At 48.2% G+C, this 18707-nt stretch overlaps 1 protein-coding gene across 5 annotated transcripts in view; it reads right to left on the reverse strand.

Annotated features, from left to right (window-relative positions):
- Positions 1-18707, reverse strand: part of ANKRD31 (ankyrin repeat domain 31) — a 2265957-nt gene that overhangs the window by 1912300 nt on the left and 334950 nt on the right. The window lies entirely within an intron of this gene.

Genomic DNA, 18707 nt, shown 5'->3' on the forward strand with positions numbered 1-18707 from the left:
CACATGCTTGAATAAGAATAAAAGCAGTAAGCCAACATATGAAAGTCATAAAAGGCAATAAGAACAAATGCAATCAAATAAATGCACATATTAACATTGCGTATATAAATATACAAGAGAACCTTTTATGACCGGAGGCGGGAAGCAACATAGGCTGGGACATCTCCTAGATCCTATCTTCTCCAACGTTCCGGACCTTTCAATCTCCCCCCCTTCTCCAATATCCTGGTCAGACCACTATGTAGTCACATTTAAATGGCAGATTACAAGCCCCCAGCGCCATATACCTCCGCCAAGCCGACCTACACGCCCGTGGGCCAAGCTCAACCCAGAAATCTGGAAGCACCACCTGGAGCGGAACACCCCAAGGGGTGGATCAGATCCTATATCGGCCGACTTCGAGTTCTCACTCTGGATAAGGGACACCCTGGACGTTGTCCTCCCGAAAAGATCCACCTGTAAACCCCGGAAAAAAACGTCGTCGCCCTGGTATACATCAGAAGTACGCCTTCAAAAAAGCTTTGTAAAAAAGCTGAAAGGGCGTGGAGAAAGGACTTTGACTTGGTAAAGAAGCTAAAATACAAGCGCCTGATGCTTACTTATAAAAAAAAACCTTAAATCTGCTCAATCCTCTTACTTTGACGAAAAAATCAGGGCATCGGCGAACTCCTCGAGGGAGACGTTCAATATTGTTAAAACCCTTTTAAAAATTCCCGACTCCTCCACCCTAGTGGAGCCTTCGGTCAGCCGTTGTAATGAATTGGCTGAATTTTTTTACACTAAGATCATAAAATATTCTGATATCTCTTCCATCGCTCCCCCACAGACTATTGTACTGCGTGAACAGGCTGAAGTCCCACCCCAAGAACAAAAACCCAAATTAGACCGGTTCGCCCTGACAACAGCAGACAAAAGTGGTTCTCCATTGGACCCTGCCCCTTTCAACATTCTTAAATCAGTTTCCTTGACCATTTTGCCTCACTTGGTCGACCTCATCAATCTGTCCCTCTCCCATGGAACAGTCCCACCTAGCTGGAAAAGGGCAATTGTTAAAGCTCTGATTAAAAAACCAAAGCTGGACCCCTTGAACTAAATAATTACCGCCCGATCTCCCTTCTGCCGGGTGTCAGTAAAATTGCTGAAAAAATAATCAACCAACAGATCTCCAACTATCTAGAGATAAACAACCTACTTAGACCCTCCCAGACAGGCTTTAGGCCAGGCCAGAGTACGGAGACCGCTATGGTGGCGGTGGTCGAGGAAGCCAGAAAGATCATGGATGAAGGAGGATCAGTGGCAGTGATCCTCCTAGACCTCAGCGCGGCATTCGACACCGTCAACCACTCTCTGCTGATTCTAAGACTTAACGACCTGGGTATCGCTGGGGTTGCCTTGTCGTGGCTTGACTCATTTTTGAGCGATAGATCTTTCCAGGTGGCGGACGGGGACCTACTTTCCAACAGCCTACCAATTCATTGTGGGGTCCCCCAGGGTTCGTCGCTTAGCCCGACCCTTTTTAATGTTTAGATGTCCCCCCTGGAGAAGATTGTCGCTCCATTTGGGATCAATCTGCTCACCTACGCCGACGACACCCAGATGGTAGTATCCCTTAACCAACCCAACCACTCCTCCCCTGATCTCCACACATGTCTCGGAGAAATCACCAAGTGGATGGATGGATCCCACTTTTGGTTGAACAGTGGAAAAACCGAGGTTATGGTCCTGGGCAATAAACTTCATTTTCGCCCAGAGTCCCTCTGGCCCCCATGTATGGGTCCCCCCCTATTCCCAAATGTGCCATCAAAAGTCTGGGGACCTGGCTAGATGAAGGACTCACCTTCTCCACCCAATCACGGAAAACCGCGGGTATTTGCCATGGCCTCCTACGGACCTCCAGGAAAATTCTTCCGCTGCTCCCCCCTCAGTCCCAAAAACTCCTGATACAGGGATTAATATTGTCCCGCCTGGACTATGGGAACGCCCTGTACCTTGGAGCCCCTAAAAAGGTGATTTCACAACTCCAAGTAGTTCAAAACACGGCTGCACGCCTTCTTACGGGAACGAGCAATTACTGCTCGGCCAAATCCTCCCTCAGGTCCCTTCACTGGCTACCGATTCAAGAAAGAGTGCACTTCAAGGCTCTATGCACCACCCATAAAATCTTGCACAATAAGGTCCCTCCTATATTGAAGGATCTCATCACTCCACACACAACCAATAGAACACTCCGATCTTCCCACCTCCACCTCACATCCATACCCAGGATCAAGAAAGCTCGCTAAGGGGGCCGTCGTTTCGCCTACAATGCTTCCAAACTGTGGAACTCCCTCCCACTGAACATTCGAGCCCAACCTGACATCCTTCCCTTTCGGAAACTTCTCAAGACATGGCTGTTTCCTTAAGTCCCCCCCTCCCTCTCTTCTTCTTCTGCACTAGCGCTGGGACGCTCACGGGCAGCCATGCGCTCTACAAATCTGTAATAAAAAAATAAATAAATAAATAAACATAGGCTCACCTTTATCTGAAGAGATTTCGTGGCACCGCTTGACCCACAGCAGTGTCTGCAGCGTCAGCTGTCTCCAGACAGTAGTGCCTCGTGAACGTGTGCCTGCTAGACCACGTGGCCGCCCTGCAGATCTGATGTATAGGCCCTCCAGCAAACAGGGCGGTAGAGGATGCAACTGCTCTCGTCGAGTGTGCTCGCAACGGAGCAGAAAGAGGCTTGCCAGCTCGTTGATGGCAGAAAGAGATGGCAGAAGAAATCCAGCGAGTAATGGATTGTTTAGTGACCGGATGTCCCTTGCGCATCCGTCCATAGGCCACAAAGAGTTCGGTGGCCTGATTTGCGAAAGGCAGCAGTGCGTTGGATGTAGAATTTGAGGCATCGCTTCAGGTCTAAAGAATGAAGAGAACGCTTAGCGGGAGGCTGAGGGTCTGGAGAAAAAGTCTTAAGAATGACAGGTTCGTTAAGGTGGAAGTCAGAAGGAACCTTTGGAATAAATTTAGGGTTTGTACGAAGTGTAACAGCGTCCCTTGAGAATTGACGAAAAGGAGGCTGAATGGTGAAAGCTTGGATGTCGCTCACCCGCCTGGAGGATGTAAGTGCGAGGAGGAGGGAAACTTTCCAAGTAAGGAATTTTAATTCCGCTGAGTGAATAGGTTCGAATGGAGGCTTGAGAAGCTGTGCTAAGACCAGATTCAGACACCAAGCAGGTGGTGGACGCCGGATAGGTGGGAACATCCGGAACAGGCCCTTAAAGAACTGGCGAATGATCCGAGAGGAGTACAGAGACGTGGAACCATCATTGCGAAAGCGGGAAATCGCGGCCAGGAAAACTTTGAGAGTGGAATGCAAAAGTCCCGACTTTGCCAAAAGGAGGAAAAAAGGCAGCATTTGCTCAGGTGTGGCGAGCAGAGGGTCGACCTTTTCCGTGTGGCACCAAACACAAAACCGTTTCCATTTTAGTTTATAGGTTTTGACTGTTGAAGGAGCACATGCATGAGCAAGAACCTCTCTGCACTCAGGAGCAATATTTAGATGCGCAAACTCATGGTGCTCAGGTTCCAAGCATGAAGCTGGAGAGACGCTGGATCTGGATGGCACATCTGGCCATGGTTCATGATGAGAAGATGAGGCAGGGGACGAAAAAGAATCCGATTGCACTGGGAAAACAGAAGAAGATCCGTGAACCACAGTCGACGCGGCCACCTGGGCGCAATCAACAGGATGTGACACGGTTGAACTCACATCTTGTGCAAGAGGCGTGGTATCAGAGGGATCGGCGGAAAAGCGTATACAAATTTGTTCGACCAGGTGATCGAAAATGCATTCCCGCTCGATCCTTTGTGTGGATGCCAACTTGCAAAGCGCAGGCATTTGCGGTTGAGTGGAGTCGCAAACAGATCCAGCTCCGGCTGGCCCCACAAGCGAAACACATACTCCAGAGTTGGCTGATGGAGTTCCCACTCGTGATTGTCTGTGGCCGATCTGCTGAGAGAGTCTGCAAGGGCGTTGGAGGCACCCGGTACGTGAACTGCCGTTAACTGGACTTAATGTTGTATCGCCCATTCCAAGATCTGTTGTGCCTGTCTGGAGAGCAGAAGAGATCTCATACCCCCTTGCCAGTTGAGGTATTGCATTCTAGTGGTGTAGTCCATACACACCAGCAGTGACTCCCGTTCCACCAGCAGCCGGAAAGATTTGAGGGCGAGAAAGCCAGCCAAGAGTTCCAGCCGATTGATGTGCCATGTGCACTGGTCTGCTGTACATTTGCCTTTGACTGACAACCCTTCGAGGTGCGCGCCCCAACCCTCTAAGGAAGCGTCTGTCGTAAGGGTAAGCGTGGGGTCTGTTTCCTGGAACAGCCGCCCAGTTGCAATGTTTGAGAGGTGAGCCCACCATTCCAATGCGCCCTGGATGCGAGGGGTCAGGAAGACTTTGTCGTTGAATGACCCTGAGACTTGCCGCCATTGCTTGTCCAACTCTTCTTGGAGGACCCGCATGTGTAGCCTGCAATTGGGGATCAGCTGTATGCAGGACGAGGTCATGCCCAGAAAGGATTTTAAAATTCGGACAGAAACGGACTTTCTTGAGCGTAGAAGGGCCACCAGTTTGGTAATACGATCTTGGCGCTCCTGCGAAACAAACACCTTTGCCAGATGTGAGTCTATTAATGCTCCTAGAAAGACCCTTTGTTGTGCTGGACGGACATGCGATTTCTCGTGGTTGATGTAAACACCCAAGGCTTGAAAGACGGACAGCCAAGTCTGAGTGTGTTGTTCTGCTGCAAGAAAGGTTGGGGCCTTTATCAAGCAGTCGTCTAAATAAGGGTAGAACTGTATGCCCTGTAGGCGTAGATAAGCCGCAACCGGAGCCATGATCTTTGTGAAGACTCTCGGTGCGGAACGAAGGCCGAAAGGTAAAACCTTGAATTGGAAGTGTTTCGATCGTACTGTGAAACATAGGTACTTCCTGTGTCTGTGATGGATTGGCACATGAAAGTATGCGTCTTGGAGGTCGATTGTGGAGAGGAAATCCCCGGGATTCAGGAACTGTAATATTTCCAGCAAGGTCAGCATTCGACATGTTTGGGACTTGATGAACTTGTTGAGGGCTCGGAGGTCTGAGATTGGGCGCCACTCTCCCGATTTTTTCCTGATAAGAAAAAAGCGGGAATAAAAGCCCTTGCCTTGTTGTAATCGAGGAACCACATCGACTGCCCCTTTTTTGATCATAACTGCGACTTGTGCAAACAGTTCCTTTAAGTGTGCTGGAGTGGGGCCAGATGGAGGGCGGTTGGGAGGAAATTTGAGAAATTAGAGCGTGGCCCTTTAAGATGACATCCAAGACCCAACGATCTGAAGTTATTTTCGACCAATTGCAAAAGTTTTGGGAGATTCGACCTACAATTTTCAGAGCAGGAGAACACTTGGTCTGTGGAAAGTCACTGTTTTTTTGAGGTAGTACCTCCTCTATAGGTGGATTTTCTCCTATAAGGCCTGGAATCGGATTGCCTATTCTGAGATTGGTAGGAGCAGCGCTGCTTGTTGTCACCATAGGAGCGGCACTGGGAGGAGCCACGAAAATTGGAGGAAGTACCTCTGCCACGTGCTCCTCGAAAGGCCCGCTTCCGGTACTGGAGAGTTCCCAGGGCACGAGCAGTGTCCGTGTCTTTCTTGGTGGACTCTAAGGCGTTGTCCACATGCTTGTCGAAGAGGGACTCTCCATCAAAAGGCAAATCGAGTACCCTTGCCTGCACTTCAGGCCGAAAAGACGTAAGCCAGCCCTGCCTTCTTAAGACTGCAGCACCTGCGAGCTGTCTGAAACCTGTAGAGGACATATCGATGGCGCAGTCTATAATTTCAGATTATATTTTCTCGCCCTCTTGCACGATCTTATGTGCCTCTGCCCTGGAGGATTCCGGAAGTAGGTCAACCAAAGCCGCGATCTCTGACCACATCTGACAGTCGTATCGCCCGAGGATGGCTAAGGAATTTGCCGCCCTTACCATAGTGGCAGCCATTGTGTTGAATCTTTTTCCAATGGTATCCAGGCGGCGACCTTCCTGATCCGGTGGGGATGTCAATGGAGTTGCCAGATTACGTGACCTTTTTTGAGCAGCTTGCGTAATGACTGAGTCAGCCTTCGGTTGTGACACAAGGCAGGCAGGTGAATCCTCAGGCGCCTTGTACTTTTTGTCGAGGCGTGGAAGCACGGCCGGGATGGAGTTAGGCCGTTCCATTAGTTTGAGTCCCTCCTTCCAAATGAAATCAATGATTGGGATTGTATGCACTTGCTTTAAAGGCTGATCCTTGAAGTCATAAAGGAAACAGTCCTGTTGTTTGACGACCATGGGCAAGTTAAAACGCTTCGCGGCTCTCATCATTAAGAGGTGGAAACCCCTAATGTCCACTGGGGGAGAAGCCAGAGGAGAAGCAGGAGGAGGAGACGGGGTCTGGGCCCGATAGGTGTCCCAATCCACTAGGACAGCGTCATCGTCCTGGTCGGTATCATTCCAAACATCATCATCATCAGTACCAGGATCTTGAGGAACTGGTGATCGTGCCTGAGCAACAGGAAGTGACGCCCGTGCTGGAGGAGGCGGAGTAGGAGAGGCCTGCGAAGAAGGTGGGAATCGACGATTGTAATCGTCTAGCATGTGTTGAAGGTTAGAGATCAAAGTCACTGGTATCTGTGCCATAGGAACCTCGTGGTCAACATCCAGCTGGTCATCATGAACTGGGAAGAGCGACCCCCTCTCATCACTATCATAATCCTCATAGTCCTGATATTTTATATGTAGCTCCGAATGGGGTTCTTGCAGGACGAAAGGTGTCATCAACATAAGAACCATCAGAAGATTCCTCCTCTCCAGACGCAAAGAGTTGAGCAGGGGGGCCTGACCCACCTTGAATAGGACTCAAAACCAGCGGAGCCGGACGTTTTACAGAAGAAGCTGTCACCACCGTGAAGGTTGTTGCAGTTGCCAAAGAATATTGCTCAGTCGACGGGCCCGTCGACGAGCTCGTCGTCAAAACCGTCATCGAGGGATTCGTCAATGAGGAACCAGGCGTCGGCGAAGAAGCGGAAGCCGTCGACGGAGCCGAGGCCTTTTTCGTCGACGGTGCTGCCGTCATCGACGAGGTCTTCGTCGTCGACGGGGCTATAGACGATGAGGTGGTCGTCGATGAGGAACTCGACATCGACGAGGCAACCGTCGACGATGGTGGTAGTGTCGACGAGTGACGCGTTGACGAAGCCTTCGTCGACGAATGCCGCTTTGATAAGGTCGTCGACGCGACGGATTTCTTCGCCGTAGACGAGATCTTCAGAATGGATGTTATAGGTCTGACCTCTTGGTGCATCGTCGACGATGCGGACGTCGTCGTCGTCTTCGTCGACAGAGCAGGTCGCCGTCATCGTAGGCACAACGTCGACAGATCTTGTCATCGACGGGCGCGTCGACAAGCTCGTCGACGAGCTGGCACTCGTTTTGGACAACGAGGGCACAGATTGGGACTGCGACGCCAGAGAACTAGGTCCAGTAGGCGTAGAGGCCGGCAGATCCCGTGGGGAGACGGACTTTGGAGCGTCCACAAGCTTCTTCTTTTTAAGAAAAGGAGAAGGCATCTCTGTCTCCGACCCACGCTTCAGAGAGGTCTTGGAATGGCAGGAAGACACACTCTCTACATCAGACACAGGGTTGTCTGAAGTCTTCAACTTCTGTAGCCACAGAAGGAGACGGGCCTTTCTATCCTTTACGGTCTTAGAAGAAAAAGTTCTGCAAAACTTGCAATTCCTCACCTCATGGTCCGGGTACAAGCAGTAGATGCACTTCTTATGAGGGTCCTCATGGAAAAGGCGAAGTTTACCACAAGCAGAACAAGGCCGGAATAAAGATTTCTTTGTAGAAGACATGTTGCAGAAGATAGATGGATTGTAGACAGAAGAAACTGAGCAGAGCTCAGGAAGACTCCCTTCACACGACGTGCGGTAGAAAATCTGAGGGCTTGAGCTTCTGAGAAGGTTCTAGAGGGTGCTACAGCCTGATTGGCTGGAATGTGGACCATTAAAATGACATGGATATGTTACTAAAGTGAACTCTCCCTTTAAGCTTCTATGGGCCTATGTTGTTCTATGGTACTTTTACATTTCTTATTTATGTATACATATTTATACACTTATATATATGTATATTTATGATATATTTTATATATATATATTACTACTATTTTATGTACCGTGGGACTCCCACTTCCAGGACGGGGAATTATTCAAGCATGTGAATCTATGAAAGACACCCTAATACTGGAGAAACTCCTTTAGTTTCTCCAGCCCAACGGCTTTGAATGTCTAATTCCATTTTCATTTTGGACATCTCATCATCTTCATGAGATCCAAAGAGAGACGTGCCATTGAAGGGGAGATTTAAAATTCTCCACTGTGCATCAGGTTACTGCCCAGTGAGACGCAACCAGGCTGAGCGTCTAGTGCAAATTCCATGGGAGTACCATGCGCATCCAGATCTGATGCGTCCGCAGCTGTGCTAATGACCTGGTTTGCCACCAAGCCCCCTTCCTGCAAGATTTCCTGAAAATCTTGCTGGTCCTCCTTAGGCAGCTTCTCCGTGAATCGGGCCAAAGACACTGATTGTACTACCTTCAACGTTGGCCGCTGCTGCGGCGAGGCATCTGGGATCCTGCACGTGGGCCCAATAGATCTGCTCCACTTTTTCCACAAAGTGGAGAGCTAATGCCTCACAATGATGATTAGAGCCTACCGGGGAAACCCTGGCCTGACCAGCATTCTTTATATTTTTGAGCAGTTTAAAGATGGTTTTAGTAGGGTTGGAGCTTGTCAAGATTTGATCAGCGACAAACTCTTCCCGTGTTTTAGGGATAAGCTTATGATAATCCTTTACTGCCTTGCGGTATACAGCTTTGGCCGATAGCTCATATGAGCGACTCCAGACGCGTTCCAACTGCTTACACCCCTTCTTTGCATGCGTTAGAAGGTCAGTGAACCAAGGATTTGATGGACCACGACCCTTACCTCCCCGTTTGGGCGGGATGCAGCTGTCCAAACCTGCTATCAGCCAGTCCTGAAAGCACGCATGCGCTTCCTCGATATCTAGAGGAAGCTGAGGTCTAGATTCCGCTAATCGCTTGGCGAGCTCCTCCTGATCAAGCTTGTGCCAATGGCCGTTTTACCACAGCAGCTGGGCGGATCACATCAACTCTACTCTGCCACAGTAGTGAAAATGGGATAACTGAATGGTCAATCCACGTCAGCGGGACCGGGGGGAGGATTTTTAGGCAGCCAAAGTTGGAAAAAATGGGGTCAAGCAGATGACCAGCCGCATGTGTGCCCTCCAAAACTAACTGAGGCAGCTGGAAGACTTCTAAATCTGCTAAAAAGTGAGAGATCTTTGCCTTTTCCTCCAATTCGAGGTGCAGATTAAGGTCTCCTAGAATGGTGAAGTTGGCCGCTTTGCTAGCCATACATCCAATTTATTTACTAGATCTTCACAAAGGTTCCCAGAAGTCCCAGGGGGTCTATAGATTAAGAGACCAGACATGGTCAGGTTGCTACTCAACTTTATTTTAAAGAGAGCACTCTCGCAGTCCGCAATGTCTTCCTTTGCTAAATCGACAGCAACTGTTGCTTTAGCTATCACCGCAATGCCCCCCTCCCCCCTCTACCCCTCTCTCTGTTAATATGATATATCATATAACTGTCAGGGAGGGCAAGCCCTGGCTGCGCTACAGTGTCCTGGGTTAGCCAGGTTTCTGTAAGAAACAGGGCATCAGGGCCCCCAGCCATTAAAAGATCAAAAACATCAGCATGATGGCTCACCAGAGAACGGCAGTTTAGACTAAGAAAGTTGAATTTGGTGTAATTAGATGGACAGATGGCCTGCACCTCCGAGTTAACTCTAAAGCTACAGCGATTACACTCAAAATATGGCTCTTGAAAAACCCACGGTGCTGAAGAGAATCTAGTGGCCATGCTCATAAGTTCGTAGCGGGAGTACCTGAGAGTATCGCCCTTGGGAGATGCAGGGGTCCTGGTGTCTGGCGCTGTCTTGGCGCGGAGGGCGTGGACGGGCTTGCCTTTGGCGCGCCCGCTGCGCGCGTCCGCTGCGCTGGCGCCTCAGTGTGGACATTTATAGGAGCCCCGGAGGTGGCCAGGCAGGCGATTCACTAACCACTAGCCTACGACCTCGATTGATCCTCCTCACCCAAGATGGCGTCCAGAGTCCCTTCCTTGCCCCGAGCAGTAGCTCCTAATGGTGATTAAAGCGCTGCTACTTAGAAAATAACGGCGCTGTAAAGAAACTTAATTAAATTGCAATCCCCCTCAGTAAAAATACACGAATCCAATTTTCGAGCAGAAATTCGATCTCAATTTTAAAAGCGCTATCTATGCTCCCGGCTCACGCCTCAGGAGACTGGTGGCTGCGCGAGCACCTCAGTGTGGACATTTATAGGAGCCCCGGAGGTGGCCAGGCAGGCGATTCACTAACCACTAGCCTGCGACCTCGATTGATCCTCCTCACCCAAGATTGCGACCAGAGACCCTTCCTTGCCCCGAGCAGTAGCTCCTAATGGTGATTAAAGCGCTGCTACTTAGAAAATAACGGCGCGGTAAAGAAACGTAATTAAAATGCAATCCCACACAGTAAAAATACACTAATCCAACTTTCGAGCAGAAATTCGATCTCAATTTTAAAAGCGCTATCTATGCTCCCGGCTACATCAATGACAGCCACTGGTGTGTTATTCCACACTTTGGCTATGGCTTTCGCCTCCTCACGCCTTTCTTCCAGGATAATCTCCAGCAGAGGCAAGCACTCATTCCAAATCTGGCGCTCATAACTCCTAAGGATGGCCAATACAATTGCCTTTCTTGTTCATGTAACTATCACAGAGATGACTTTGCATTCTTTGTTTTTTTTGGAATGTATTTATTTGCATTTTCTTAGTTACATTACAAAAACAAGTCAGATATTCAAAGCATCTCATTTCTTCCTTCATTACAACCAGAGAGGAGTTCGACAATATTGTCACATAAATAGGATATGATACAAAAATAATTCCTCTCAACTGGACCCCTGTTCCCCCTCTCCCCCATGCATCCCCCCCCCCTCAATTTACTGTGAGTCAGTGAGCATAAGACCGTAATGTGTCAACCATGGCTTCCATATTTTCCACAATTTGTTTGGGCACCCCCTTGCTTTGTAGGTTGTTTTCTCTCCTAGCATATACATATCCATACCCCTTCGCCTTTCTTCTAGTGTTGGATTAGACGCGACACCCCATGCCCTTGCCAAGTCTCTTTTGGCTACTACCAAGCCCAGCTAGAGCAACATCAGTTTCACTCTGGGGAGATCAATCTCCGTAGGTATGCCCAGCAAAATAAACATGGAATTTGGGGGGGGGGGGGGGGGGGGGGGGGGGCGGATTGATTCCTGCAGAATAAGTTCCAGCTCCCTCAGCAGCGTTTCCCAATATATCTGTACGTGTGTGCACCCCAGACCGTGTGAAAAAAGGTCCCCTCTGTGGTCTTACATTTCAAACAGTTGGGTGACTATCCTATCCTATGCAGTCGGGCTCTGTCATAATACATTCTGTGTAAATATTTAAATTGGATTAGTCGAAGTCTTGCTCTAATAGCTACTTCCCTGGGATGCATCAGAGCCATTTCCCAATCTAAGTCGTCTATGTCCCCCAGATCCGCCTCCCAGTTTGGCCGTAGTTTTCGTAAAGGGTCCGGTGTGTTGTTCATTATTGTCCTACATGTCCAGCTCAACAAGGTCCTGCGCGACTTTGTATGGGGAGCGTCCCACCACCGGCTGGCACTCGGGAAGCTATTCCTGCCCACAGACAAAAGCGGATTGGCCGCTCCCTGCTTTGAGCACTACTACCTGGCGGCGCAACTGCAATGGATCGCCCGATGGTTAGCAGATAGGGGTAGAGAAGACACTGCCATGAATGACCCGCCCTGCACTCTGGAGCGGATCACTGCACTGTTTCACCCATTAGCGACGCCCGTGCGTCCCGCCCCTCTGCTGCTGGCGGTGGCATTCCGATGCTTCCGCAGGGCACTGCAGCTCACGAGAACGGTGCTTCCGTATGCACCAGCGGTGCCACAGGAGGGCTCGCCGGGAGGGTCCTCATGCGCTGCATGCTAGAACAATGGCGGGAAGCGGATGTCCACACGTTGGGCGACTTGTACCAAGACGGAGCACTGATACCCTACGAGACCCTGGTCACAGACGTTGGGCTGCCACCTGGGGGGTTCCTCCTGCACCGCTCACTCACAGCCCGCATGGCGGTTCGGTGGGGCGATATCGCCGAGGAGCCAACGCAACATCTGACTATACAATACCTGCATGTCATGGGCAGAGGCAGGCATCTGATCAAGTGGTTTGCTGCATCCCTAAGGGTACACACAGAAATGGACTTGACCCCGCTCCGCGGAAAGTGGGAGCGAGACCTAGGTCGAGCGCTGGCGGACAAAGAATGGGAAAAGATTCTAAAAAGCCCGGTACGCATCCCCAGAAATATGCGCTTCCACCAAATCCAGATATACATAGTTCACAGGGCCTACCTCACCCCCGACTTAATAAATAAGTACTTCCACAGGACGGACGCTTCCTGCCCTGGGTGCGGTGTGGTGAACGCAGACCTCCTTCATCTCTTGTGGCACTGCCCCGGGCTTGGTACTTACTGGAGGGATGTTACTGGGTTCCTTGCACGGTGCACAGGCCGCACCATCCCATGTGACTGGCCCGAATACATTTTGCACCACTTTAGGCGCTCACCTAAGTACAAGGCATCGTCCCACTTCCTGGAACGGATGGTGGAAGGCGAGCACTGCGCCAAATGTGCGGGCATGGGTTCTGTCCCTACAATCGTGGGCCCGAGAGGAGTTGACTACCATCCGGAGGGAGGAAAAAGTGGGCCTCCGCAGGGAACCAATGGCGGAACAATGGGATCGCATGCTCAACGCTTTACAGATAACTGACATCGCCGCGAGCGCAGGGGGACAGGAGACTAGTCAGACAGCGAGCTGTGGGTGGGCACGAAGCGGACAACGCATCTGACACACAGACTGGTGCACGCCATGAAAACACGTAGAGAAAGCAAAGCAGCTGAGACAAGTAAGCATACAGGGGGTTGGGTAGGGGAGGGAGGAGAGGGGCGGGGCTCCGGGGTTGGGCATAGGAACGATCAGTAATGCACCTATGTAACGATGCCGCAGTTTATCGTTTCTGTTCTGTTACAAATGATCTTTTGTAGTTGCTATATATATATATATGTATATATATGATTTGTCACTTTATACAAGGCTAGGGCGCATTGACTTCTTTATACTGTGGACACTCTCCGGCGCCCAAGGAGGCAGTGCATATTACCTGTGTGTAAAGTCATAATGCATTATGGTTATGTCAAGGCGATTGGGTCATTCAGGCCGTGCATGGCTGAAGAACTAGACTGTCTACAATGCTGTCTCTATTGCAATGTTGAATTGTTCTCTTTGTTTAAAAAACAAATGCCAATAAACAGAGTTGACAAAAAAAATTGTCCTATATGTCCAGGACACTGCCTTTCCCCCAATTTTGTCCATCAATAACTGTCCTTCTAGCGGGGCATACTCAGGGAGGCCCTCCATGTCAATCTGTTGTGCCCGCCAAGCATGTTTCAATTGCAGGTATTTAAAATGCTGCGTTTTGTTCATATCGTACTCATTCTGGAGGAGCGAGAACGTCATCAGTTCCTAACGATATACTATGTCTTTGAGCTGAGAAATGCCCACCAAATCCCATTTCTGAAAGCCTGTCAGCTTGGCAAATTCCCTGAGCCGTGTTCCCACCCACAGCTGGGTTTCCTTGGTCACCCGGCCGTTCCATCTCATGCCTCTCTCTGCTTTCTTCAATGCCATTATCACAATTTGTGTGGCCGGCAACAACTTTGCGATTCCCTTGCTCCCATAAAGATAGTGTGAGTATGGCCTTTTGATGAACTGTGTGTGTTCCAACGCGTATGTGGGGCGGTCCCTTTCTCCGAATTCCCAGTCGTTCACTATCAAATGGGCTGCCCAGTAATAGGCCCGAAGGTCCGGCAGAGAAATGCTGCCACTGTATTAGTGTATACAAAACAACAAGGGCACCCATACGAGTCAGCACAGGACCTCGGGGAACATATTTTTACAACAACAGTGGTCCCATGCATAGATAATGTAAGAACAACAATGAATATAGACACAATGGAGACTATATTGACTTGTGACTTGTCCAGCCGGACAAAGGTCCAAGGATTTTTACTTTTCAAGAATAGAGTCACGCAAAATACCTTCAACAATTCTTTGAAGCAGGGCACAAGCCTGTACCCTAACGCTTACAAATTGGCATGGTGAAGAATAGATCAAGAAATAGAGCAGGGTTTTTTAGGCAGAAGCTACGGATTTCTGTGTGTAAAGAAATTACAGAAATTCAATTAACACCATAACGAGCATGTCACATACAGTATACAATTATAGTATATGGTGTTTAGAAAGGTCGACGGCGTTTCGATCCCATTACAAAATCAAAGGGATCATCATCAGGACAAAATATTGCCTAACCAGTAAAAGCTACAATAGCCCACTGGCCTTTCGCAAAAAGTGATTGCCAGGCGGAGGGTAGATAGACACGGCACCAGAAGCGAAGAAGTGTCGCTGACACAACCGGCAGAGGCTCGGTGTGTTTGAATTTATTGCAGAGGAATCGTCATCCCGCCGTGTCAGTGGACTGGAGATCTCTTCCCTGCCAGGGAAGAGATCTCCAGTCCACTGACACGGCGGACTTTCCCCTTACGCGACCGAGCAATCTGCTGGCGCGTCTCCTCAGGTCTCCCTTATTACGGGAAGACGATTCCTCTGCAAATAACTGTGGTGACCCCTTGCTCCTACCCCCCTTCCGAGCCCCCTCCCCCCACACTCGCCCCTACAATGACTTTGCATTCTTGGCTGTTAATCTGCATGTCATCAGTACATTGGGAAGCAGAACTAAGTGTAATGGAATTCTTCAAGCACTTTTGTACATCTGCAGCCATGATTAAGACTGGTGTGGGGTGGCTTGTTAGGCATGCTGGAGCAGAATCCAGTGCTTTATTTTTGCTTGAGGCACAACAGCCTGTACTGTTGCTGGATTTGTCATGAGCTTTAGTCCTTCCTTCCAAACACGTCTATGATTATGGATTGACTTCATGTTCTCCCTCTGCTGCCCCTTAAAGTAATGTAGAAAGCACTGCTCTTCAACAGAGGACATTTCCAGACAAAGTTTCAGCCACCTGACTGCCGAGGTGTTTCATCCCCTTCCTTTGTCAGGATGAAATCCTTCCAAACTTTGTCATAGTGGTCTCCTTTTCAATCCATATCATGTTCTGGTACCTCATCTTCTGGATCTGCATCATATAAATATAGGCCATGTTGATCGTTCTAACCCATATCTCAAGGAGTTGGAGTAACCAGGTGCAGCACTAGTTCAAGAGTAGGCAGTGTCTGCTGTGGTGGCGGCTGAAGCAGAGAAAGATGTTGTTAAGGAGGGCTCATGGGTGTCTTATCAGGTGCATACTGAGACATAGCAACTAGCCTCTGGAAGATCTTCAGCATTTGTATCTAGGTATTCAGTAAAGTTACTGGCACCAGCATCTCAGAAGGTTATCTTCAGTAGTATCAATGCTCACAGTGTTCATATTTCTGTCTGCGCATCTTTGGCTGAGTGTTCCACACAGTATACTGGTCATAACTGCAAGGGTTATAAAACTGTTCCTCAGCGTCTCTTCCCCATGGTGATGTCCCATAAGCCTCTTCGTCATACTTGGAATTGCACTGGACATCCAGTGGTTTTTCAACTGTGAGCTGTATCTGAAGATTGCATCTAGTCAGTCGTCTCCCTCCTTTTATGAGTCTAAGATGTAGACTGACGAGTGAACAGATACCTTTTGTGGACAGTACAAATAGTAGGCCATGCCCTAAATTGGCGGAGGAAAGATACGCTTTTCTATTGTACATGGGAGAGTCAAAGGAAATGTGTCTGGTAAACTACACCCTGGGGTAGTCAATATTGTAGTTGTCTCTGAAGCAACTCACAAAATCTTTGGAATCCTCAATGGTGGAGTCATCATCAACAAGATATTTTTGCTTATCAACTGGACTGTCAGCAATCTTGTAGGTAGCACTATCAAGACCTTCAATGGCAATGAACTGGCCAACAATGAGGCTGTCTTCGCTGTCATCGATGAAGATGCTATTGACACTGGCATCGAATTTGTCAACAGTGTGAGGCTTTCTACTTAGAATGTTTTTTGGCGGAAGGGCTGACAGGGCCTCCGAAAAGTCAGTCCCCGTGCCATTTAAAGTGCAGATTGTTTAACACCTTTTTTTCAATTAATTTTCAGAACAGGACTTAGTTTCCCCAATTGCTGAGGAAGAAACAGGTACTTCTCTGGAGACTTCCAACTCTGGGAGTTGAGTGTGCTTTCTTTTGTGCACCACTTTTGTGGAAGTGCTTGAATGAGAACTTTCTATGACATTTTCCCCTGACAAGGAGGCCTCCCCTTTCCAAGAGGAAATGCTCTTCCTTTCCAGGAGATACATATCGTTCTTTCCCTGTCTTTCAGGGCTTTAGATGGAAAGATTTTGCAGATGTCACATCTGGAGCTCTTATGCAAAGGGTTTATACAATAGATCCACTGTGAGCTTTCTTTGTTTCTAGTCTGACCAAGTCCTCCAGAGTTCTCTACTCTCTGTCATAATGAAAGTTGAAAATGTCAAATATATGAAGAAAATGTACCTCTAGAACTTACTTACTGATGGTTAGACCTAAAGCTGGTGTTCGCTGTAATCCAGTGAAGCCCAGGTAGAGGGGAACAGCCTTTACAACGCAGGCATTAGCCCGCGCTGCTATTACAATGCTGCTTTTACAACGCAAGTCTTGCGCTGGAGGGCGCTTTTGGATAGGAAATAGTTTAATTTTCTATTCCAACACCTTCCCTACTGTAACGTGGGCTGGAGTTGGAATAGAAAATTAAACTACTCCACTATCCAGCGCCCTCCAACGCAAGTCGTTGTAACGACTTGCGTTGTAAAAACAGCGTTGTAATGGCACGCGTGGTAATACCACGCGTTGTAATGCCATACAACCCCAGGTAGATGTCAAAAGTCTAGAATGATGAGGTTTAGGTAGCAGAGCTTGTCCCAGGACCTCCCTCATACACGCTAAATGCAGTAGAAATCTGAGCTATGGTAGCCACTAGAGGAAATATAGAGGTCAGTACTTCCAGCTCATTGGCTGAGGTTTGGGGTGTTTCAAAAGAGATGGATTTGTTAATAGACAAACATTGCTGTTGGAACGCTCACCATTTTAACAATGTTTATTGCGATTTTTAAAAGTACCAGGTTTTCCAATCCTTAAGACAGGGAATGATCAAGCATGAAGAGAAAGATCCAATGCTTTGTTTTCCTGGTCCAATGACTTCAAAGATCCCAACTTAGTTTTTGTACATTGTATAGCTTCAAATGCATAAGATTCACAGAAAGGTGAGTACGAAAAAGGAAGAGTGAAGATTTTTGTGAGGCCTGAGTCCACAACAGTAACTATGTATGAACTGATATCATGTGCCTTTGCAGATACGAGGTGACTTTCTTGACAATCTCAGTAAAATTCTTTTTTGTTTCTAGGCACAAGCGACTATAACAATTTGAAAGGGCTTAAAAGCCAACTCCTGTTAAGACTATTTGAAAATAAACCTATAATCCAACCTGCATGCTGTCTTTGTAGGTGGCGTTGTTGAAACAACTAGTAAATCTGACAGAAGTGCATCATACCACAAAATAATGTAAGATTTATTTTACAGTTTCTTCCACACAAATTGTAATGAAAATGGATGGACGTGTGTTTCATAGAAAAGTAGAACTGCTTCAGTATTAACCTTTTTGACTGCTCGGTTGGCATCATCAAGGAAGGCAATTACATAATCGACTAAAAAGACCCAGAAAGGTAGAGAATCTGATTGTTGATGAGAAAGAGTGCTGCAGTTAGATAACTTGTTCTTGTGAGGTGTGTGCAGTGGAGTTGGTGGGGTGGTGTTTTTTTTTGATGGAGCTGATCCTCACTACAACTACAATGCCTGAGCTGTTCTTATAGTCTAGAGTTCTGTTTAGGCAAAATACTCATGGGCCATTCCTTTTGAGTTTCGTCATCTTGAGGGTGTTCTGAGAAAAGACGTTCTTCTGACAGTGCGTCATTACCTCTCAATAAACAACACAATTCCCCATATTAAATCTCATCAACCACTTCCAACGGGACATTGATCCACCCCTTCAGCAACATGTTACCAACAACCTTAAGTGCCATAGCCCATAATTTCACAATTTCACACTTATCTGTCTGGTTTTCAGCAGGGCTCGAGAAGGACACCTCTATACTGGCACCGATTGGCCCAAATGTTATAGTGCTTCTGTGGACACTCTCTAGCAGTCTGTAGGGGAAGTTCTAAGTTCATACAGCGATCTAGACTTTCCTTCCATCCTTCTATTAACAGGGGAACTGTATCTTTCCATGATTTGGCGACGTCCCTTTTAGCCAGGCCCAACCATAATTAAGCTAGCTTATATCTATTACTATCAGTGCCAATCATGATGTGCAAAAGGATGACTT

This window comes from Lissotriton helveticus, chromosome 2_1, assembly GCF_964261635.1.
Source record: "Lissotriton helveticus chromosome 2_1, aLisHel1.1, whole genome shotgun sequence".
Taxonomy (NCBI): Eukaryota; Metazoa; Chordata; class Amphibia; order Caudata; family Salamandridae; genus Lissotriton; species Lissotriton helveticus.